Here is a 26,164-nt window from a genome sequence, read left to right on the forward strand (position 1 = left end):
CCCTGCTCCAGCTCCCTCAACAGCCCCTAAGGCTAGAGCTGGATGAGGTTCCCACCCTGGATGAGACATATAAGGCAATCGAACAACTGAAAAGTGGCAAAGCAGCAGGTATGGATGGAATCCCCCCAGAAGTCTGGAAGGCTGGCGGCAAAACTCTGCATGCCAAACTGCATGAGTTTTTCAAGCTTTGTTGGGACCAAGGTAAACTGCCTCAGGATCTTCGTGATGCCACCATCATCACCCTGTACAAAAACAAAGGCGAGAAATCAGACTGCTCAAACTACAGGGGAATCACGTTGCTCTCCATTGCAGGCAAAATCTTCGCTAGGATTCTACTAAATAGAATAATACCTAGTGTCGCTGAGAATATTCTCCCAGAATCACAGTGCGGCTTTCGCGCAAACAGAGGAACCACTGACATGGTCTTTGCCCTCAGACAGCTCCAAGAAAAGTGCAGAGAACAAAACAAAGGACTCTACATCACCTTTGTTGACCTCACCAAAGCCTTCGACACCGTGAGCAGGAAAGGGCTTTGGCAAATACTAGAGCGCATCGGATGTCCCCCAAAGTTCCTCAACATGATTATCCAACTGCACGAAAACCAACAAGGTCGGGTCAGATACAGCAATGAGCTCTCTGAACCCTTCTCCATTAACAATGGCGTGAAGCAAGGCTGTGTTCTCGCACCAACCCTCTTTTCAATCTTCTTCAGCATGATGCTGAACCAAGCCATGAAAGACCCCAACAATGAAGACGCTGTTTACATCCGGTACCGCACGGATGGCAGTCTCTTCAATCTGAGGCGCCTGCAAGCTCACACCAAGACACAAGAGAAACTTGTCCGTGAACTACTCTTTGCAGATGATGCCGCTTTAGTTGCCCATTCAGAGCCAGCTCTTCAGCGCTTGACGTCCTGCTTTGCGGAAACTGCCAAAATGTTTGGCCTGGAAGTCAGCCTGAAGAAAACTGAGGTCCTCCATCAGCCAGCTCCCCACCATGACTACCAGCCCCCCCACATCTCCATCGGGCACACAAAACTCAAAACGGTCAACCAGTTTACCTATCTCGGCTGCACCATTTCATCAGATGCAAGGATCGACAATGAGATAGACAACAGACTCGCCAAGGCAAATAGCGCCTTTGGAAGACTACACAAAAGAGTCTGGAAAAACAACCAACTGAAAAACCTCACAAAGATAAGCGTATACAGAGCCGTTGTCATACCCACACTCCTGTTCGGCTCCGAATCATGGGTCCTCTACCGGCACCACCTACGGCTCCTAGAACGCTTCCACCAGCGTTGTCTCCGCTCCATCCTCAACATCCATTGGAGCGCTCACACCCCTAACGTCGAGGTACTCGAGATGGCAGAGGTCGACAGCATCGAGTCCACGCTGCTGAAGATCCAGCTGCGCTGGATGGGTCACGTCTCCAGAATGGAGGACCATCGCCTTCCCAAGATCGTATTATATGGCGAGCTCTCCACTGGCCACCGTGACAGAGGTGCACCAAAGAAAAGGTACAAGGACTGCCTAAAGAAATCTCTTGGTGCCTGCCACATTGACCACCGCCAGTGGGCTGATAACGCCTCAAACCGTGCATCTTGGCGCCTCACAGTTTGGCGGGCAGCAGCCTCCTTTGAAGAAGACCGCAGAGCCCACCTCACTGACAAAAGGCAAAGGAGGAAAAACCCAACACCCAACCCCAACCAACCAATTTTCCCTTGCAACCGCTGCAATCGTGTCTGCCTGTCCCGCATCGGACTGGTCAGCCACAAACGAGCCTGCAGCTGACGTGGACTTTTTACCCCCTCCATAAATCTTCGTCCGCGAAGCCAAGCCAAAGAAAAGAAGATATGCAATATTAATCTGAAGATTTTAAGGATATATTGTGCCTGACACCTTTTACAAATCTAAAAAGCTGGGAGATTTAGAGCACAGGAAACCATGCAAAATATCTTATGACAGTCTCAATAGCCTACTCCATCTGAGGGATAATCTCAGCAGCATGCCACCAAAGCATGAAAGTAAAGGAAAGAGGAAATGTCACCTGAAAAAAGTTATTCACGATGTAATCACATAAAAATGCTCGCTCTTATTTCCCGTGGTCTCATCCCATCACTGTAGACAGGACTGGAACCTTGGAACCAAATCAAAAGAAGTCAATCACTTTAGATGCAACACCTCTGAGAGTGAAGCTAAGCAAACAGAATCTAGCTCCAAATATTCTTGAAGTGATCAGGGCTGTGATGCAATGAGAGTGTTATCCAATCCACGGTCATTCTCCTGAGGGTAGTCTTGCTCCACTGAGAAAAAGGGTGTTTCCAGTTCTGCACATTGCATTTCAAAGCAGTGATGCCTAATATTTTGGTTTAAGTGTCTAACCAGAGCTGGGTCACATCTGAATTTCTGCTGAGCAGCAGATCTGTGAGACTATAATGAACGACATCTGTTGCATGTGTTCTTCATTTCAACAACATCATCCAGCTGGGGCAACTTGCCGAATGCTCTCTTAGCTTATGTTCACCTTTCATTTGCTCTTTTAATATTAATTTTCTGGTTTTTCTAAAATAAAAGAAATGCAACTCTAGCATTTAGCAGATTGAATTTTAGAAAATGTACAAGGAGATAAAACGTAAAGTCAATTTTTCAATTGCATAATGGGAGCAGAGCATTTTAGTTGAGTCATGGATGAGCCAGTTTCTATTCAGTTGTGGATGCTGATTCTACCGCTGGGTTCATAGAGCCCTACTTTGGGCCGTTTGTCAAAACGAGTTTCTCATGAGAGTCGGGCTTCCTCTGCACAACAAGATGGTCTGAAATCATTGGAGCTTGAAGCTGGAATGTTTCCCCAGTTCCACCATCATCACTCACTAACCTTCCTGCTTCCTCCCTCCTCGAGCACCAACCATCGTCTCTTTACATTTTTTCTCGTTTGTCCCCACCTCAAGGTGAACTCTCTCTGGAATCATTTTGGCAGCTTCCCCACTACTCTAATTTCTATCATTTTTGAGCCCTATGAGCTCTATCTGTGAGTTCACCCTTACTGTTCACCAACACCATTTGATAAATTCAATGGCTGCTTCTTTCAACATTTGGTCTTTGATTTCCTATCAGATTTGATTTCAAAGAGGCAGATGGATGAGCTTAACAACTATCATACCCCCCACTGCAGACTCTACTGTGATTCTGAAGCACAGACAACTATATATCCGATGCATAACTCTAAAGGAATTAGCCTGATTTCCAGTCCACATTAGCTAATAACACCAAGAATGCAGATTCATAAACTGATTAAAATCAGGTCAAATGATGAGATATGTATCGACAGTGCGGATAAGAAAATATTAAAGCTGTTTTGTACTTACTCTCTGTTTTGTTGAATACTATATTTTCACTCATATAACGTGCACACACAGATACTGTGTGCATGTAGTATTCATTGGTCCTGTCCAGCACCTTCATAACATGTCCTATAAAAGTCACAAAGAACAATGTAATACATGCACAGATAACATTATCAGCCTGCATAGCGATCACCTGTATTCGATCGAGCCTAATCACCCATAATCAAAACATTGATATAAAAAGACCCTCGTGCTTTGTGCTCTGCACATATTACCTTTGGGATCTAGAGTAGTTTTGACAATGTGAGGAATCAAATGAAAATCTTACACCACTAACTTCAAACTTAAAGTAATTATGAGAGCAGAAGAAACTGGTCACAGAGCTGCAGAAAGAATCAGAATCCGAATTTATTGTCGTGAACAGGTCATGAAATTCAGTGTTTTGTGGCAGTATTCTGATACAAGCATTCATATTATAACCATCTTATAACATTACTATATAAAAAAAAATAGTGCACGAAAAGTAAGGCAGTGTTATTGGTTCATTGATTATTCGGGAATCTGATTATTCGGGAAGCTGTCCTTGTGCCGCTGAGTGCTCATCTTTAGGCTCCTGTATCTTTTTCAGAGTGAAGAGGGTGTGACCTGGGTGGAGGTGGGGGTCTTTGAGGATAGATGCTGCTTTTTTAAGACACTGGATCATGTAGATGTCCTCAATGGAGTGAAGTCTGATGCCTGTGATGTCGCAGGCTGAGTTACCAACCCTCTGGAGTTTATTCTTGTCCTGAGAGTTGGTGCCTCCATACCAAGCAGTGATGCAACCAGCTAGAATGCTCTTCATAATAAACCTGTAAAAGTTTTTGAGAGTCTTCAGTGGCATACCGAAAACTCTCTAAAATAATTTGAGGTTAGCGAATGGAGAAAAGAGAAAGATGAGCTTGAGAAGTTGAATCCACAAAAATACGCATGTCGTGGCCCCAAAGTTAAATGGCCCCAGTTCGAGTATGACTTGAAGGAGTGAGTTCTTAGTTGAAGAGAACAAAATCAGGCTGTACCTACAGTCACCATTCAGATGAAAGTGAGGCTATTGGCACATGAAAGAGGCATTGTCAATTTCAAGACGGGCTTCCCATAGATATCAAAGTTTATGAAGTGAAAGGGATTGTCGATTTTTGACTTCAGTATTTTTTTCGATAATTCCATTTAAGTGATTAAAAATAAAATTTAATGTAGAACTAGTTGATGCTCAAATAATTTCAATTTTATATTTAACATCTACAAAAGTTCTGGTATAATGCGCTTACAGAGATAATGTGCGGTAGGTTACCCGGTTTGTGAAAAAGCATATAGCACACGCATTATATGCGTAAAAATACAGTAATGCTATAAATGGATGAGATGCAGGACATAATTCTGCAGAAGTTGAATGGTGATGCTTCTCATCAGATCACCAGCAAGACCACATTCAAAGCATTGGTCTGGTGTGAGATTTAATTAGATTAAAGCTAAAATGTTGTTGATAAAATGTGCAGGGTGCATTCATTCAACATTCCCAGCTGGCTCTGAATGTCCAGTGAGCTTATCTAACATCTCTTGACAATAGTGTTTGAAGAACATTATGTCCTAAAATTACTCAGGCACATTACTCATTTCATTCACTGCAGACCAGCAGTAATTCTGTTTATGAGCTTGCTGCTGGAAGTTTCATGTGCGAGCCAAAGAGTTGTGCTGAACTAAATCAACCTCACTTATTCAAAGGGAGAGGAGTGGGTAGGTAGAGTGGTCACAGAAAAATCTTGTGTTGAGAATCAGTGTGGTGAGGGGGATGGATCATGGGCTGGGAAGTTGGTACAATCACATTGAGAGATAGGATCGCAAATAGAGATGTATTCCTAGTCTGTGGTCATGTCGCCTGCTGGGAAATATAATTGATAGGAGTAAAATCACCAGTTTGGGGGTCCTGAAGAGCAGTTTGGAGTCTAGGACACACAGTTTTAGGTCCAGGCATCAGGATTCAGGCATGTGGAATAGGCAACTCCAGATGATATTTGTTTATAATGATTACAGAATTACATGTATGAGAAATACAAGTTATATAGATACTTTTCCACCTAAAACCAGCAAGAGATCACATGTAAACCTTTTCCAAACCCCAATACAAGAAGTGCATACAAACTTATTGACTTTAAACTCAAGATATTAAAAACACCTTGCTGGAGAAACTCAGCAGGCCAAACTGTGTACTGTGTATAGCAAAGATAAAGATCAAGGTGCCCTTTATCAAGGTACTCTGATTCAAGACCAAAACATTGGTTTTGTATCTTTATTCTTGCTGTATAAAGAGCACTGTTTGACCAGCGGAGTTTCTCCAGCATTGTGTTTTCACTTCAACCAAGGTGTGTGCAGACTTTCGTATTTTACTCAAGATATAAACTCCATTATTAATGTCTTTACATGCACAACTTATACAATTATAAGCAAATAATCATCCACTTGGAAACCAGAGTGTGACCAGAGTGCTGTTCTTTAACTGGCAGGCAACTGAGTCGCCTTCCTGATTGATCAGTCTCAAATGCCCCCTGCAGTATCTTTGATATCAAAGCTGATTGGTCTCAATAAAGTGCTTTTCCCCCTTAGCAAGAACCCAAGCTTAAAAAGGTTTTTTTTACATCTTCTGATCACTCAACGATGGTTAATTTGTGTAGGCCCCCCAGGGTTAAATCATGTGAAGATTTTCTCGAGCAATTCACGAAGACCGGCCTCCATCTTCTGTGGAACATGCCCTGCTGCTGGAACTCACCAGGTCAAGTAGCATCAGCTGCAGAAAACAATGGTCAATGTTTTCAAGCCCCAACCCTTTATTGAGACTCAATACAGGGTTTCAGCTCAAATCATTCACTCCCACTGATGCTGCTTGACCCACCCAATTCCTACAGTAGAGTGTGTTAGCGCAGTGTTATTACAGCTCCGGTGATCCGGGTTCAAATCCGACTCAGTCTGAATGGAGTTTGTTCGCTCTCCCCGTGTCTGCGTGGGTCTCTTCTGGGTTATCTGGTTTCCTCCCACACTTCAAAATATATGGGAGTTGCAGGTTAATTAGGTGTATTTAAAGCAGCACAGGGCTTGTGAGCTGAAAGGGCCTGTTACCATGCCGTATGTTCTAAAACTAAGCAATAACCTTGGGAGTGTTTCGGAATCTAGTAATGTTTGATCATGAAATTGATAAAGAAAGGGAATTGAGAGTACAAGTTAAAGAGGAGCATATATCTTGACTGAAAGTTTTTCTATATAAATATAAAAAGGAAAAAGACTAGATTGACCTAAATTGCTTAGAGAATTTATAATGGGGAATTAGAAAATGGCAAAAGAAGTCTTTCATATCTGGAGACATGGATGAAATCACAAAAAAGTTGCATTGCATCCAATTATGCTCCTCATCTGTATAGGAATATACTTGCTTTGGAGGAGAGGTTGGAGGGTTCCTGGGGTGGCAGGTCTGCAATAGGGGGGGGAGTGATTGAAATGCCAGTTCTTTATATTTTAAAAGAATGAAAGGTTTAAACATTAAAATACAGAGAATTGAGGAGTCTCGAAATATGGGTCATTGTTTCAAAATTAGATGTCAGACATTTTGAACTGAAATGAGGAAACATTACTTCTCCAAAGGGTGGTGCACGTTTGGGATTCGTTGATAGAATTCAAAACTGAAATGGCTAGATTTTTGGATATGAATCAAGGGAAATGGGGATAGTGCAGGAAAAAATAGTGGATATGAAAGATCGAACATGGTCTTGTTTGAGTGGTGCAGCAGGCCCAAGGAGCTGAATGGCCTACTCCTGTTTCTATCTCGAGTTCTGTTCCTATGGTTGGACCTTCTATACCGCTTTGAGAAGAAGAACCAAACAGTGCCTACCAGAATCCCTGAAAAGACTGAGGACCCTGTGATACTGTCTCTGAGGGCGACATCAGAACATCATTCAAGAGGGTGAACCTTCACAAGGTGTCAGGCCCTGATGGCGTACCAGGCAGGGTACTGAACATCTGTGCCAACCAACCAGCTGGAGTGTTCACGGACATTTTCAACCTCTCGTTGCTGCAGACAGAGGTCCCACCTGCTTCAAAAGGACATCAATCATCCCGGTACCCAAGAAGAGAGCAGTTTGAGCTATGTCAATGACTATCACCCAGTAGCACTAACTTCTACTGTGATTAAATGCTTTGAGAGGCTGGTCATGGCCAGAATTAAAATGTATGAAGCAAAGATCTGGACCTGCTGAAATTCGCCTATCATCACAATTGCTCCACAGCAATTGATTTCATAACATGATTTCATCCATGTCTCCAGATACGAAAGACTTCTTTTGCCATTTTCTAATTCCCCATTATAAATTCTCTAAGCAATTTAGATCAATCTAGTTTTTTTCCTTTTTACATATATATAGAACTTTCAGTCAAGATATATGCTCCTCTCTAACTTGTACTCTCAATTCCCTTTCTTTATCAATTTCATGATCAAGCATTACTAGATTCCGAAACACTCCCAAGGTTATTGCTTAGTTTTAGAACATACAGCATGGTAACAGGCCCTTTCAGCTCACAAGCCCTGTGCTGCTTTAAATACACCCAATTAACCTGCAACTCCCATACATTTTGAAGTGTGGGAGGAAACCAGATAACCCAGAAGAGACCCACGCAGACACGGGGAGAGCATACAAACTCCATTCAGACTGAGTCGCATTTGAAGCCGGATCACCGGAGCTGTAATAACACTGCGCTAACACACTCTACTGTAGGAATTGGGTGGGTCAAGCAGCATATCACTGGCTCTCCACTCAGCTCTGAATCATCACGAAAACAACAATTCATACATACGGCTGCTCTTCATCAACTACTGCTCGGCCTTCAATACCATTATTCCGTCAGTGCTGGTCAAGAAGCTACAAATTCTAGGCCTCTGTACCACCAACCACCCCCCCTCCCGGCAACTGGATCCTTGACTTTCTAATTGGAAGACCATAGTCAGTACGAATTGGAATTATTTCCTCCTCACTGATTATCAACACATGTGCACCCCAAGGATGTGCGCTTAGCCCCCTACTCTATGCGATATACATCCACAACTGTGTGGCTAGACACAATTCCAATGCTATCTATAAATTTGCCAATAACACCACAGTTGTCACTAGAATCACAAACGGCAATGAAGAAGTGTACAAGAGGGAGACAGATCAGCTTGTTGAATGGTGTAACAACAACAACAACCTTGCATTCAACATCAGCAAAACCAAGGAGATGATTGTGCATGAGGAAGTCTAAGGAACACGACCCTGTCTTCATTGAGGGCTCAGTAGTGGACAGGGTCAATAACTTAAAATTCCTGGGTGTCAACATCTCTGAGGATCTGTCCTGGAGCCTCCGCTGATGCCAGCGATTTTGTGAGATGTCTGAGGAGTTTCAGTAAGACACCAAAGACTCTCATAAACCTTTACAGGTTTACTGTGGAGAGTATCAGAGCACCATGTTTGCCAAGGTTTCCAAAGACAAACTACAAACTCGTAAGTAAGTAGAGTTGCTGATGTGCTTTCCACATTAGTATAATTGGTCAAGGAAAGGTCCTTTGAGTTAGTGACTCTCAGGAATTTAAATTTGCTCACTCTCTCCACCTTTTATCCCCTAATCATCACTGAACTATATGCCTCTGGTTTTTCTTTCCTAAAGTCGACAATCAAGCTCCTTGATCTCAGTGACAATGAGTGAAGGATTGTTTTTGGAGACCATTCAGCCAAGTTTCCAATCTCCCTCTTGTATTTTGACTCATCACCCCTTTTTAAACAGCCCACTATGGTAGTATCATCAGCGAATTTGTAGATGGTGTTGTTGGCCGAGCCACACAGTCATTGATTTAAAGCAAGTAGAGCAGGGGGCTAGGCATGCAACCCTGTGTTGCTCTGGAACTGATGGAGATTGTGGAAGACATGTTCTTGCCATAGAACACTATAGCACAGAAACAGGCCCCTTCGTCCCTTCTAGTCAATGCCAAACCATTTTTTTTTTGCTTCGTCCCACTGACCTGTACCCAGTCCATCATCCTCCATACCACTCCCATCCATGTACCTGTCCAAATTCTTCTTAAATGTTAAAATTTAGCCTGCATTCACCATCTCAGCTGGCAGCTTGTCCCACACTCCCACCACTCTCTGTGTGAAGATGTTCCCCCTAAACTTTTCCCCTTTCACCCTTAACTCATGTCCTCTGGTTTGTAACTCACCTACCCCTCAGTGGAAAAAGCTGTGCCTATCCCCCTCATAATTTTAAATCCCCCTCATTCTTCAATGCTCCAGGAAATAACATCCTAACCCATTAACCTTTCCCTGTAACTCAGTTCCTGAAATCTGGGCAACATCCTAGTAAATCATCTCTGCACTCTTTCTAACTTATTGATATCCTTCCTGAAGTCAAGTGACCAAAACTGCACACAATACTCCAAGATTGGCCTCACCAAGATCTTACACAACTTGACCATAACATCCCAACTCCTATCCTGCATACATTGATTTATTAAGGCCAATATGCCAGAAGTTCTTTTTACAACCTTATCCGCCTGTGTCGCCACTTTCAGAGAATTACAGGGCCCTCCATAATATTTTGGTCAAAGACATGTTTTTTCTTGATTTGCCCCTGTGCTCCACAGTTTTAAATTTGTAATCAAACAATTCACATATAATTAAAGTGCACATTCCAGATTTCTTTCAAGGTTATTTGTCTATATTTTGGTTTGACCATGTAGAAATGACAACACTTTTTATACATAGTCCCTTCATTTCAGGGCACCATAATGTTTGGGACATTTGGCTTCACAGGTGTCTGTGAGTACTCAGGTATGTTTAATTGCTTAATTGGTGCATATATGAGAGAGCTAGACTTGCTGCAAAGCCTTTGATCATCTTTGGAGTCTGGAGTTGCCTTTTTTCTATATGAGGACCAGAGTTGTGCCAATGAAAGTCAAAGAAGCCCATTATGAGGCTGATAAACAAGAATAAAACAGTAAGAGGCTACACTGCAAGATGAAAACTATGGCGGAGGTGGTCTGCTATGGCAGCCTTAGTTTGCTCTTGCCATCATTCTTATACGGGATAATCCTAATCTCATCTGTCATAAGACTGTAGTGTGCGACGGAAGAACCAAAGACTTGTTGATCCAAACCAAAGCTTTTATTAACTAAAAGACTGGAGCATATCACAAGTAGGTCGACCAGTCAAGAATGACCTGGTCTGGCTAGGAGCAATCCTTTAAGACCTGCCAGTAGGTGTGGCTAGACTCTCACCCAATCAGTCATCCTACACTACAATCTGTACATATACACATTGGTGATAGAAGCTGTACTAGCACATTCACCCCTTCTTTGCGAACTGACCCCAGGGTGGATGGAAGTTAGGGGCTGTACCGGTCAGGGGGGCCTGACCATCCAGCGTGACCGCCGTGACACCGGGATTGGGGTTGCTGGAGTCGTGTCACCAGCAGGCCCATAGGGTGCAGCCACTGCTTCGCTCAATTCCCCAATGGCGTTGTCGACAGTCTGGCCTGTGCTGGTGGGGTGGTGCTGGTTCTTCTGTTCAAGCACATGACCTGGGGGAGAATGAATAGGGGGAGGTTGGGTTAAAGGCACTGCTGCGCCTGATCCGGTTTGGGCTAGGTCCCTTACCGAGACTGTGTCCTCCTGCCCGTCCAGGTACTCAACGTAGGCATAATACGGGTTCGCATGGAGCAGAGTCACTCAGTCAACCAAGGGGTCATTCTTAGAGTACCGGACGTGGCATCATAAGAGGGCCGGACTGGGAACCATGAGCCACGCTGGTATGGTCGTACCCGACTCGGATTTCCTCGGGAAAGAGAACATCCTTTCATGGGGGGTGGCAATAGTCGCGGTGCATAGGAAGGAGTGGATGGAGTGTAGGGCACTAGTGAGCACGTCCTGCCAGGGAGAGGTGGGGAGACCTTTGGACCGGAGGGCAAGCGTAACCGCTTTTCATACTGTGGTGTTCTCTCTTTCAACTTGCCCATTACCGCGTGGGTTATAGCTGGTGGTCCTGCTTGAAGCAATACCATGCTCCAGAAGGTACTGCCGCAACTCAGCGCTCATAAACAAGGACCCCATGTTACTGTGGATGTAACCGGGGTGTCCAAAGATGGTGAAGATGCTGTGCAGGACCTCTATAACTGAGGAGGCAGTCATGTCTGAGCAGGGCACAGCAAATGGGGAGCGGGAGTACTCGTCGATGGCCATAAGGATGTAGGTGTTTCGGTTGGTCGAAGTCTACGCTGAGATGCTCAAAGGGGTGGGTGGCTTTGATGACGTGGGTGTTCTCCGGACAGAAGAAGTGGGGCTTGCACTTAGCGCGCACCGGGCAGGCTCGGGTCATGGAGCGAATCTCCTCGACCATGTAGGGCAGGTTGTGAACTTTGACAAAGTGTGCAAACCTTATGACCCCTGGATGACAGAGCTCCTCATGGAGTTTCTGCAGCCTGTCCAGTTGTATGTTGGCGCAAGTCCCCCTGGAGAGCACATTTGGCGGGTCGTTGAGTTTACCTGGCTGATACAGTATGTCAATGAAAGATGGAGAGCTCGATTCTCCACCTGGCGATTTTGTCATTCTTGATCTTACCTCATTGGGTATTGCTAAACATGAAGGAGATCACGTGTTGGTCAGTCAGCAGCGTAAAGCGCCTGCCAGTAAGGTAGTGTCTCCAATGACGTACTGCTTCGACTATGGCCTGGGCCTCCTTCTCGACAGAGGAGTATCGGCTCTCAGGACCCTGGAGGGTGTCCCCGGTTGGCAGCGGCGGCAGCAGCAGCAGCCGTTGAGGTCGGGGCTGGGGTCTGGTCAAACATTGCTTCGTGAGGTAGGTTGAACAACATTGCAGCAAGGGTGGGTTGTACCTTGCGCGCTCGGCGTCTGCCCCGTGACATCAGGCACTGCTGCGCGGTGGAGTCCTCGCTCTCATTGGACGAGAGCTCTGAGGAAGAAGTGGAGAGTGGCGATTGGGCTTCACACGAGGCACTGTGTTTGATGGCGGCCATTTTGGAACAACAGACTACAGCAAAGTGGCCGTTTTTAAGACACTTCTGGCACCTGGCTTTTCTTGTCGGGCACTGGGACCTGCTGTGCTTGTTCCTCCCACAGAAATAACACTTTGGGGTTGCATCAGGCAGTGTAGCAGCAGTAGTAGGGGAGAGGGAGGGCATCCTACTCAAATCAGAGTGTGGGGTCCAGCCCCGAGAGTACATGTCCATACTTAAGACCGCAGCCTCCATCGTCTCTGCGATCTGGATCACGTCCTCTAGGTTTTCTCTCCCGTGCTCTAGCAGGTGTTGCCTCACCTCATTTGATTGGACCCAGGCCACGTAGGCATCCCGAATCAGATAGTCTGTGGTCTCTGCAGCAGTTCTGTCTGTGCAGGCACAGTTCCTGCCCATTGCCTTTCATGCCTGAATATAAGCTCTACAGGACTCACTGGGCTGTTGCCTCCTTGTAGCAAGTTTGTACCGAGCATAGACCTTGTTCACCGGTCGCTCGTAGAGCTCTTTCAGCACCTTCATGGCTCCAGCGTAAGTGGTCACATCCTGGACACTCTGGTAGACTCTTGGGGACACCATAGTCATCAATATTAGTAGTCGAAGGTTGTCCTCTATCATGGCAGAGTCAGAGAGCTGTAAGTATGTTTTGAAGCATCTCACCCAGTGCTTAAAGTCATTCGAGGCGGTAGCTGACTATGGGTCGATGTCGAGGCGTTCCAGCCGTAGCATATGCTCCATCCCTTCAAAATTTTTTTTTAGTTAATAAAATTGTAGTGCGCGTTGAAGGAACCAAAGACTTGTTGATCCAAACCAAGGCTTTTATTAACTAAAAGACTGGAGCATATCACAAGTAGGTCGACCAGTCCAGAATGACCTGATCTGGCTAGGACCAATCCTTTAAGACCTGCCAGTAGGTGTGGCTACACTCTCAGCCAATCACAGTCATCCTGCACTACAATCTGTACATACACACATTGGTGATAGAATTTGTACTATAAGAAAGACCATTTTCCAGAACTCTACAGTCTCATTAAAATACTTCTTGGCAAATTGTAATCTGTGACTGCAGCTAACTAGTGGTTGCATCTTGCAGTTTATCCTCTGTATTTCTGTTCATGAAGTCTTCTGAGGACAGTCGTCATTGACACATCCACACCTGGCTCCTTAAGGGTGTTTCTGATCTGTAAGACATAAGTTTCAGGATTTCTCTTCATTGTAATGAGAATTCTTTTGTCATCATCAGTGGAGATCTTCTTTGGAAGACCAGTCCCTTTGTGAATACTGAGCTCTCCAGTACGCTCGCTCTTCTTAATGATGTTCTAAACTGTTGATTTTGGTAATACAGAGATATGGGTAATGTCTCTTACTGTTTTATTCTTGTTTTTCAGCCTCATAATGGCTTCTTTGACTTTCAATGATACAACTCTGGGCCTCATGCAGAAAAATGGCAAGAGACTACAAAGGTGATCAAAAGCTTAGAAGCAAGCCTAGCTCTCTTATACCTGCACCAATGAAGCAATTAAACATTGAGTAATCACGAACACCTGTGAAACCAAATGTCCCAAACATTATGGTGTCCTGAAATGAGGGGACTATGTATAAAAAGGGCTATCATTTCTACATGGTCAATCCAGAATGTATACAAGTAACCTTGAATAAAATCTGGAATGTATACTTTAATACATGTGAATTATTTGATTACAAATGTAAAACTATGGAGCACAGGGGCAAATAAAGTAACAAAGTATCTTTGTGCCAAACATTATGGAGAGCACTGTATGTGTCTATATTCCCAAATCCCTCTGCTCCACTGCACTCCTCAGTCCTCTACCATTGACCTATCTTGGTTTGTCCTTCCAAAATGCAACACCTCAGCCTTGTCTGCTCTAAATTCCATCTGCCATTTTCCCAGCTGGTCCAGATCCCTCTGCAAGCTTTGAAAACTTCTTTCACTCCACAATACCTCTAATCTTAGTGTCATCTGAAAACTTGCAATTTGTAGTAAATTATCATCCAGATCATTGATATAGGTGACAAACAACAATGACCCAGCACCAATCCCTGAGGCACACCACTAGTCACAGGCCTCTAGTATCAGAAGCCATCATCCACCACTACTCTCTGGTTTCTTCCATCCAGTCATTGTCAAATCCAGTTCACTACTTCACCATGAATACCTTGCGTCTGAACCTTCCTGACTAACTTCCCATGCAAGACCTTGTTAAAGTCCTTACTAAAGTCCATGTAGACAACATCCACAGTCTTTCCTTCATCAACTTTCCTGGTAACCTCCTTGAAAGCTCCATATAAGATTAGTTAAACACAACTGACCACACATAAAGCCACGATGACTATCTCTAATCAGTTTCCAGTATCCAAATAATTACATATCCAATCTCTTAGAACACCTTCCAATAATTTACCTACTACTGACATTAGAGGGCCAATCAGCATTGACAGGTCTGGAGATGAGAAAATCCAGGATCCAATTGCACAGTGGGGTATTGAGGCTTGGAGTTTGCTGATTAGTTTTGAGGGGATGATTGTGTTGAATGCCAACTTGTAGTCCATAAAAAGCAATCTGATGTATGCATCTTTGTTGTCCAGTTATTCCAGGATTTTATGTAGAGCCAATGAGATGGCATCTGCTATAGGCCTGTTGCTATGGTAGGTATGTTAGAAAAGATTCATGTTGCTGTTCAGACAGGACCTGATATGCTTCAACACCAGCCTCCCAAAATACTTCATCATTGTGGATGTGAGTGACACTGATCGATAGTTATTTAGGCAGGTTACCACCCTTCTTCTTTAGCACCGGTATGATTGAAGCCTGTTTGTAATGGGTGGGTACCATGCCCTGTCAGAGTGAGAGGTTGAAGATATCCATAAATACATTGGCCAGTTGGTCAGCATGGTTTCATTACTCAGCTGGATACTCCATCCGGACTGAATCCTTTCCTTGTATTCACTCTCCTGAAGACAACCTGAACTTCATCTTCGGATACTGACTGTAGTGGATCATCAGCAGGGATGAGGTGTGCAATAATTCTTCCTTGTTCTCGTTGTCAAATTGGGTGTAGAAGGCATTGAGTTCATCGAGGAGTGAAGTTTTGCTGTCTCCTTTTGCACTGAACTTGATTTTGTAGCAGGTTACATCACTTAGGCCCTGCCACAGTTGTTGGGTATCTTTTGTTGTTTCCATTCTTGTCCAGAATCTCCACTTTGCCTGGGAGATGGCTTTCCATACCTGAGCCTTGTGTAGTGTTCTTGAACTCTGGACTTAAATGCCTGTGATATGGCCATCATCAGGTGAGAGCCTGTGAGGGCAGATTATGGAACAGCTGTCCCATTCCATTTGCTCAGGATGATGAGCTGATGTAACTGGATAACAGTGGAGGAGAATACGAGAGGATATGGTTGAAGTCCGTAAAATTATGAGGGTAGAGAAAGGGATGAGACTAAGAAACTTCTCCCTGTATCAGAGGTAGACATAGATTATTTTAGGTCAAGATTTTGAGGAGATTGAATGGGGTCTTTTTTTTAAATCCTGTGAGTGCAAAGCACCTGGCAAGCACTGCTTGACAGAAAGGTAGGAGCAGTGTCACTGACAACATTTCTGAAGTATCTAGAGGAGTTTTGGGATTTCCTGAGCACAAGGTATATGCTAATGGCCAAAGTGCTAGAAAATAGGACCAATCAGAGATGGGTCCCCACTGGTTGGCATGGATATGGTGGGCTGAATGGTGGGATATGGTGGTTTATTTCCATGCTCCATTACTCTACTCCAGCAGAATTTTAAGCAATTTGGAAGAAAATGCAAGGTGAATTCCAAAGGAAACTTATGCTGCACATTCATGTTGCGCCAAAATATTGGTATGGACTTATGTTGCCCCAAAGGTCTACTCCCCCTGCCCACCCACAAACAAAAGAAATTGACACAGCTTTTACTTCAACACCACTTCCTTGCACTAACACCATATCCCTTGACTCCCTTAATACCTAAAAAAATATTGATCCTTATCTTGAATATACTCAGTCACTAAGCTCTTTCTACTCTCTTGGTTAATGAATTCCAAAGACTCACTACCCTCTGTGTGAAAAAAAATCTTGTCCTCGCTCTCTGTGTGAAGGGAGGAGGGAGGGGCTCTTTAAATGGTGCAAGAGAAGCCCCAGGTTGGCTTTGATCCCCTTGCCATGGTTGAGCTGGCTGCCAATGTATACTGTCTAGGCTTACATGTGAAAAATTGCCTGCCAACCAAGGTGGCAGCTCTCAATAAGAACCATAATTCAACAGAAGGCGAACCAAGTCAAAGAAACGGTAAGTGAAATAAACCTCGAGGTACAAATAATTAGAAGAGAAAACTTTTTGACAATTCCAAACATGGTGGGGTCCTGAAAGGCCAAATATATTTCCACAACTGTTACTTATATAGTTCATTTAACATAGAAAAACATTCCAATTTTTGAGCTTTGACAAGACCACCACCCACAAAAACAAAGTAGAAAAAAAATTATTTTTATATTGATAGAAAACAAGTTAATTTTGTGGAAATATTGTGATGCAGTCCTAGTTTTGTTTTGTGAAGAATCTGTATGAGATTCAAAACTAATGAGAAAAGTACTGCCATGAATTTAAATCCTTAGAGCCTATCAATAAATGACTGCACTGTGCAAACAACAGTGAAAAGTTATTATTGTTATTGTATTGTTAACCTACATTAATAAAGGGAGTTAAAATAACTTAGTTTTATAACGACGTTTGCAACAAAACAGACTTGCTGCCTGCTGACGTGCAATACATCTCTCAAATGTTGTCGACAGTCAATCGCTCCATTACACTGGAGCACGTTCTGTTTATACAGATGTCTGGGGCTTTGCTCACGACTTTGAGCCCTCACGGTCTTCTGCCAGAAGAAAGAAAAATAAATCGGAAACATTCTTATATTAAGAGAGTATGATTTCAGCATGATTGCAAAAAGAAAAAAAGAGGTTGATGAATGATTTTTAAAAAATTAAAGGAAGGCGTGCAGAGAAAACAGTTTATACATTCTTCCAACTTGCACCTTAAAGGGGCATTATCGTTTTGCAAAAACCACAGAGGTGAGCAATAATAATAACAGCTTAGTCCAATTAGCAACAGCTTTGACATTATCCAACATGATGGTAGACAGCATTCTGAATTATATTTGTTTTCATTGTGCAAGCAGCAGAAGGAGCAATGTTAGAACCCTTTATAGACCTACAGTGCTGAGAACCGCCAAGTGGGTGGTTTTTTTTGCGTTAGTTTCCGACAATAAAATTCTCTCCTTTAGCCCAGTTCCATATCCTCCAACTCAAACGCGTGACTCATGTGCTAACGAGAGTGATAGAGTAGCATGTTTAGATTTGAATGGCTATCTGAAGGCTTAAGTCGGGATTTTGGTTTCTGCCATTCCACCTGAGATCTGGCAAGATAGGAGTAGAAGGGAGGAACACTGAGGGATTTACACAATGTTCCAGGTTGTATTTACTATCAATCAATCCCACTTTCCCGTTCTGCCACCTGACAACACACGAAAAACTCAAGTCAAGTTTATTGTCATCTGACTGTACAAGTACAACCCGACAAAACAGAGTTCGCCAGTCCTTGCTGCAAAACATGCAGACACACAATCCAACACAACACGCAAACAGACAAAAATACATAGGAAGAACAAGTATTCATATATACAAATACTTAAATATTGTTTTGGAAATATAAGAGTCTTTGATAGTTTGTGTGAGCAGTTCCTTTGGTTGATCATAATTCTCACTGCTGCAAGAAGCTGGAACTGGTTCTGACATTCCTGTGTCTATTTCCCGACGGGAGTAGTTGAAAGATGCTGTGGAAGAGGGTCCTCAATGATTTTGCGTACCCTCTTCAGACAATGATCCCAGCAGATCACGTCGATGGGGTGGGTGGGGGGACACTCCAGTGATCCTCTGCACTCTTGTGGTCCTGTAGATTGACCCCTGCAGCAACCATACTCATGTGTGTTCAAACCCCAACCATCATAAGAAAGCATCTCACAGACACCAAGAGGCTATGGACCAAATGCTGCTAAATGGGACTAATATAGATAGGTACGATGGCCAGCATGGATATGGTGGGCCAAAGGGCCAATCTCTGTACTATATTACTCTTTAACATGACACACGATTGGGCTACAAGCACCAGAACTCCACCCCTCCCCCTCAATCAGGTGAAAAAGTTTTTCTTCAAATCCTCTCTAATCTAACCACCGCCAAAGGGCCAATCTCTGTACTATATTACTCTTTAACATGACACACGATTGGGCTACAAGCTCCAGAACTCCCCCCTCCCCCTCAATCAGGTGAAAAAGTTTTTCTTCAAATCCTCTCTAATCTAACCACCACCAAAGGGCCAATCTCTGTACTATATTACTCTTTAACATGACACACGATTGGGCTACAAGCTCGTCGAAAGAGCTCGTTGAAAGAATCAAAGACTTGTTGATCCAAACCAAGGCTTTTATTAGCAAAAGACAGGAGCTCTTCACAGGTGGCCGACCAGTCCGGAATGATCCGACCTGGCTAGGGACACAACTCTTTAAGGCCCAAACAGTAGGCGTGGCTTAGCTCTCAGCCAATCGCTGTAAGCACAGTCTAGATATTGTAACTATATACACTATATACATTGGTGATAGATCTATACTATCACAGGTTCACTCTGCTCGACTGTATTCTGGTGGAGAGTCACTGAGACTCTCTGTACAGAACAAAATACGATCATCTCAGTCCCACTCGCAAGCAGAGACACTGAGGGATTCCACAGATTGTATGCTTCCTTGCAGTCCAGAGGTTCATGCCTGCACACACATTGGTTTCCTGGTGTCTCATGTAAGCCCGGTCAAATATAACTTCAAAAATGAATTCATGAAACAGAGTACACCCCATACCACAATAACCAGTGAACCGTGAACCTTGTTTCACACTAACCAGGATATGGCACAGATGGACATTCTACACTAGTTTTCTGTGTCTCCTTCATTGGAACAGCACAAAAAGTTATAGTTGTCTATTGAATGATCAGGTTCATCCCACAAATCTGAGCCAGCCTGAAAGAAAGAACTGTAATCATTCAAATAAGCAGTAGCATAATTTGGCAGCAAGGCAACGAAGAGGATGAGAATGAGGGAATGGCACACCCTTATTAAAATTGCCCCTTACAGCCAGAGAAAGAGAAGCAAAAGAGAGTCGTTCCCCCCCCCCCCCCCCCCACCCACTGCCTCCAGTGCTCCCACAGCCTCCTCAGTCACTCAACCTTCAGTCCAAACCATCAGCAACCCAAGCTTCAGGTGCACACCTCCGACACAATCAGGAGGCCTCCAGCACCCTCTCACATCCCTGTTCCAATACCGGGCATCCCTTCAGCCAGTCTCCAGCTGTCCACAGCCTGGTGTGAGTCCCTTGACCGCAGTCGCCCGCAGCTTATGTGAGTTCCTTACCCTGAGTTACCAACAGTCCGCCACCTGTGTGTTCTTCAGCCTTAGAAATAGGTGTGATCAGCATATCTAGTCCCAAGAGATCTGCAACTTTGAAAGCACAAAGTGCCAGATCTCCATCCAGTGGATCCAGTTATAAAATGTGTCAGCAGAAATGCTACTGTGGGCTGATGAGAGCCATTTTCAACATTTTCTTTCCCATATTTACCATGGGGATCTGGGGGCTCTCAACACCAGGCATGGAAATTTCACAAGGTGATGGAGCATGAGCTTGATTCCAAGTATCCAAGATTCCCACAAGAAGAGGTCGGGGCGAGGGTGGGGGGGGGGGGGTGGGGTGTGGGGTTAGGGTTATTTTTTCGTTTTTAGTTTTAATAGTCTCTGAGTTGTTTTTTCTTTCTTTTCTTTTTATATATTGACATGAGCCTGCAGCTGACGTGGACTTTTACCCCCTCCATAAATCTACGCCCGCAAAGCCAAGCCAAAGAAGAAATTATTTGTTATAATTATATATGTTGATTTAAATAAAATATGAAAGAGGTCAGGGTCCTACAAACTTTGCCATCACCAACAGCCTCTTCCATCCCCGTAAACCCTCCACTAGGTCATGTGCTGTACTGCGGGACTGACAAAGGATGCACGCTCACCTGTGTGCTCGCCAGTGAACTATTTTCAAATGGGAAGCAAGCAAGTAAGGATCACCAGTGAACAATGTAAATCCACCGGTTTCAATTCTGTTCTGGCAAGTGTGGAAACATGAGCTTCCATTTCCACTCAACGCGTTCCTGTTCAGCTATCAGGATGATGTCACACAGAAGCTATCACTATGGGTTACACTTTAGCTGTTCTAAACAGTTACCATAACAGTGTTGCCTCCTTCCCTGTGGGAGGACAGTATCGCCTTACATTCTTAATCTGAAGTGCACAGTTCATGCACATCACAGATTTATTGAACACTGAAGGCTTTGGAACATATCCACTCCCCCACTGTCTGCATCCTGTGCCTTCGACTCCTTAACCGTGTCACTCACCAGCCCCTCCCCAGTTAGCCACTAGGCAGGCTTTTCCCAGCAGATGGGATGAAACAACTGTATCCAGTCAAGCACTAAAACTGCCAGAGGGAGGAGGTTTTATAGGAATACCATATGCTTTGTAAATAAATGTATTCATGTGAAATGATTTAAAGTGAATTGATTTTCAACACTTTCGGTCATTAGATATGGCGATAGAGGAGGCATATCTCTCAATTCAGAAAAGTTCTAGAGTAAGTGGATACTTATGGGGTGAAAGGATTAATAATACATCATTGTTTTTAATACCTAGTTTTGAAAATTGTCATATGTTACACTTAATTTACCAAAGAATGTCAGCATTAAAGTTTGGTCATAGTTTGTAACAAAAGGAAGTAAATTTAAATTCAGACATGGAGGGTAATAAATTCAGCATCTCCAGACTCACACACAGATAACTAGCGCACTCAGATAAGTTACTAAAAGGTGCCCGTGTCAATGAAACAACATTGTAGCAGACCTCAAAGCTTTATTGAGAGGCAGGAGGGGAGCATGGAATGGGGGAGGGTTACAGGACTCAGGCAGCAGAAGTAAAGGCCTTATGTTCATGCAGCATGGGAGATCCAGAATCTTTTTTTAAACTTTCGGGTGGTATACATATCTGGGCTCTTCACCAATAGCATTCCAATTTATTGGAAATATGATCCTAGCAAATAGCTAAAGTTAATGAGGGAGATAAATGCTGATCAGATAATTGTCTTCAGAGACCTCAAAGTTCAGTAAGTGAAGTGCAACAGGACATATTTTTTAAAATCAAAGAATGCATTGTGCTATTTAAGACTATTTTTTCCCCGACAGATTTGCCTCTACTTTTCTGAAAGTCGTGCTTAAGACTGAATCATTGCATCACAGGTACGTGCCAGTGTTTCATTCCTTGGCTGTTCTCCTTTTCAGACCATGCATGGATTGTTTTATAGATAAGATTGTCAACAAGCTATTCAACAGGGCAAGTAAGCCTCATTATCTCACACAATAGGCTTGCACAGCACCTGTGTCCCTTCTAACAGAGACCATTAGCCAGGAAATTGTGATTTATAATTATGCCAATTGAACAACAATAAAAGATCCTAATGGGAAATTAAGGAAGTTATGGGCTTAGTTAAAGAAAAGGACCTGCAGGACTGTGACCCCAGGAGTGCTACCTGTGCCACGTGGGGCAAGAAATCGGAGGAAAATGCAGCTAAGGAGATGGTGCAGGAGAGATACTTCAGATTTGTGCTCTCTTCCAGGGAAGGTGGAATTATGTACCAGTGGGACTGGAGGGGAACCAATATCCTTGTGGGAAGATTTGCTCATGTTGCTCCAGGGAGTTGCAGGGAGATGGGAACCAGAGTGCCAGAGCGGTTGTGGTTATGAAAAGAGATGTTGTCAAGCCTGCAGACAAAGACAGAAATAGAAAGGTTAAGCATGGTGGGAATAATATTCTGAGTTGTGTCTATTTAAGTGCAAGTATTGGAGTAAAGGCAGATGTGCTGAGAGCAGCCATTCTCAACCTTTATTTGGCTATGGCCCCCTTAGGAATCTGCACAAAGTTTTTGGGCCCCCTTCCCTGTGAAGCAGTCAAGCTTAGTTTGTTTCTTCTGTATTTCTCTCCAATCCACTACATAAAAAACATTTAAAATAATTTTGTTACATGAGGTAAAAGAAAACAGGGCTTTTTCTCTGAGCATAACTGTGGATTTTGATTCCACAACAAATGGACAAATAGCAAATCTTTCTTAATAAACACATAGGAAAGAAGAAAACATGAACATACATATTACAAAAAAAATTCAGAGCCCAATGGTTTGTACACAATGAGTCATTAGGGAACCTTAAGCATAAACTCAAGGATATAATAAAAGAACTTTAAAACATAATTCTGATAAATTGAAAATTTTAGTGAAATCCTTGAGCTTCATGTTCCTGTGAAGATTTTTGATGCCAGGCTCCAAATTGGACAGTGATAGTCAAAGGACACCTCTTGTTGTGATATCAAGTCTGTTTTTGGATTTTAATCAAGAAAACTCTTTTGTTGAATCCACATTAAACTAAGTATGCTGAGGGAAAGGCAATGAAAAATATTTTGGCCTTTCCCATAGTTTTGGAAATTTATTCAGCAGATTATTCTTAACCTAAAAATCTTTTATAAATTGATCGAACTTACAGCATGCAATTATATCACATCTTCTTGTTCCATCAAAAGCCCTCTATTCTGCTCTGAAAGATCTGACATTTGCATTTTGTATCTCTGATAGGGTTGAAGCAACTCAAGGAAAATAAAGTCAGTTGAGCATTAAACTCATGTAAAGTTGTTCTTAAAGAAAGAACAATCATTACATGGTGTCAACCTCTCTTGAATTTCTGCATTGGTGGGTTATTACTCAAATAGATCTAATATCTAATATTGCATTTAACAGATCATTAAACCTTTCCTGCAGATCTGTATTGTTTACTTTAGGTGTTTCACTTAAACAGTAGCGCCATTGTCCTTGAATTCCTCTGGGTTCGTGTTCAGATTTGGAAATTGTAAATATTCCCTCTGTAATATGTGTGTAAATAAGAACTACATTTCCAAGCATTCAATGCACACGGTTGGGTGGAAACTGAAAGTGACATATGACAGGGGTTGTCGTTGGAAGTAGGGTTGAAGCAGCTCAAGGAAAATAAAGTCGGTTAAGGGTTTAAAAAAAACGAAACACAAACACAATACTACGTCTACATAACAAAAGTATCTACATTCCATGGTCAGTCACTTTCCACCAGTTGCATCTGAAAACTCTGGCTTCACAAAGTCATTCAAGTTCATTCAGGGTATCCGCAAGATTCAGCTGAAGTTCAGAAATCTGTTAAGAGATTTGTTTATCAGCAAGTTCACCAACAGTCACCAGTAGCTGTTGATTTTGCAGTTGCAATAGGTCACCAGATGCTGTGAAATCACTTCAGCAGAACTAACTTCATCTTCATGCAAAATATAATTTCCTCACGCATCTTCTAGTTCCATCAAAAGCACCCTATTCTGCTGTGAAAGATCTGATGCTTGCATTTTGTATCTCTGATAGGGTTGAAGCAACTCAAGGAAAATAAAGTCGGTTGAGTATTAAATCCATGTAAAGTCATTCTTAAAGAAAAAACAAACATTACATGGTGTCAGAAGTGTCTGAGTGAGTAAGAGAAGACAATAGTTTGAAACATGGATAAGTTAAGTCCTCCAACACCGATGCAGTTTACTGCCAATCTAGCTGATAATTGGAAATGCTTCAAACAGCGATTCAACAATTATTTAGAAGCTGGTGGAATGAGAGAGACCGATGGAAAACAGAAAGCGTCTATGTTTCTGCACATAATGGGTGAAGATGCCTTAGACATCTATAACTGTTTTCAAATTGAGGAGACAGCTTTCACATTGGACACTCTGATGACAAAATTTGAGGATTATTTTGTTCCAAGTAAAAATGTCACATTTGAGAGATTCAAGTTTTTCTCCTGTGACCAGAATCAAGGTATGAGCTTTGACCAATACTTAGCCAAGCTTCACACATTGATAAGTCCTTTGAATTTGGATATTTTAAAAATTCACTCATTGAAGACAGAATAACTTGTAGAATCCCAAATAATGGACTCAGAGAAAAACTGTTGAGTGAAACTCTGGAAAAGGCTGTAAATATGTGTAGGGCAGCAGAGACCACATGAGTACAAGCTAAGGAGCTGCACAGGATAGACCCCACAGGGCATGAGATGAAAACAGATAAGCAGACCGCCAGGAGTTTCCCACAACAACAACAAAGCAAAGTGGTAATCTCAAACAGCAAATCCAGCAGGTGCGGAGGTAGACATATTCAAAAAATGTGTCCTGCCTATGGAAAGTCCTGCTATAAATGTGGGAAGAAGAAACATTTTGCAAAGTGCTGCAAAACAAGGGATACCAAGGAAAAGATATACGCAGTTGACAAAGAAATAGAGGAATACTTCATGGATTCACTACAGACAGCTGCTGGTAAAATGGAATGGATTGTTCCAGTGACCATGAATGAGACAGTAATTCCATTTAAGCTCGACACCAGAGCCCAGGTGAATCTGTTATCTATGGATAAGACCCTTACTATAAAGAGCGAGATTTATCTTGTGAAATTAAACATGACAGGCTACACTAGAGAGAATGTTCCAGTAAAAGGGAGCTGTATGGTGACCTTCAAACACAAAAGACAGCACCTAAAGTCACAGCTACTTATCGTAGAAAGCAGAGTACATCCAATATTAGGTCTGAGAGCATGTGAAGAGCTCGACCTGGTGAAAAGAGTTTTCATAGTGGCTTCACAGACTCTCATGGAAGGAATGATAACTACATTGGAGAAGTGATACCTTAATGTACAGAGAACCAACATTACATGACATGAATGATAAACTGGAAAATGAGTCGGCAAATATGGATGCCTTCTTACACCAGCTAGAGGGCAAAAAGAGTCCATTACAGGAACATCTGGAACTTGCTGAATGGAATCTGCAGCAAACAATGAAGTGACAGAAACACTACAAGAAGTAGAAGCTGTACTTGCCCAGTGAATTTCAGCTCTGACAAAGGCTGAAGAGTGGCATGGCAGCATGGAAGAACATTTGAGACATTTAGAGGCTTGCTTGACTCTAATGAGCAGCTTCAGTTCCATCTAAAAGAAAGAAAGGCAGAATTAGAGGATAGGAATATATCGATACAAGAATCAGAACTCTTAAGAAAACAACTTAAAGAGTTTCTTTGTTATAAGGAATTGGAAAATGCAAACCACCTTCTTTCAACTACAAAGCTTAAAGGAACCGCCGCACTCAGAAGAGGAACTAGGAGCAGCTGTGGCCAAGATTGTGAAGCCTGGAATGAAGCTCACAGAGTTGTATCATGGATATGTTGAAGCCCAAGATCAATTGCTATTGGCAAAACAGGAAAATAAGAGAGTGAATAAATATTTGAATGAAATTGTGAAAGAAATGGAGATGGAAACTCTGCTTCTGAAGTGCCAGCATGAAGAATATGAATGTGTGCGAAAATCTGTGGCAAATCTCTCAGCTAAATTAGAAGATGCCATGAATGAAATTCGCCATTTACAAAAATGAGGTGAATAAGCATGCTTCATTACTCAACAGGGAGAATCAAAGATGCAAAATGCAAGTGTCAGATCTTTAACAGCAGAATAGGGTGCTTTTGATGGAACTAGAAGAT

The 26,164-nt window shown here is 42.9% G+C and overlaps 1 long non-coding RNA gene across 1 annotated transcript in view; it reads right to left on the reverse strand.

The window, feature by feature from the left end:
* Positions 1–20,688, reverse strand: part of LOC138752298 (uncharacterized) — a 32,126-nt gene extending 11,438 nt beyond the window's left edge. The window contains exons 1-2 of the long non-coding RNA XR_011350497.1: positions 20,554–20,688; positions 3,368–3,472 (exon numbers count right to left, since the gene is read on the reverse strand). This is a non-coding gene — a long non-coding RNA (uncharacterized lncRNA). The remainder of the gene's footprint in view (positions 1–3,367; positions 3,473–20,553) is intronic.
* Positions 20,689–26,164: the final 5,476 nt, after the last annotated feature.

The sequence above is a fragment of the Narcine bancroftii genome, chromosome 2 (genome assembly GCF_036971445.1).
Source record: "Narcine bancroftii isolate sNarBan1 chromosome 2, sNarBan1.hap1, whole genome shotgun sequence".
NCBI lineage: Eukaryota > Metazoa > Chordata > Chondrichthyes > Torpediniformes > Narcinidae > Narcine > Narcine bancroftii.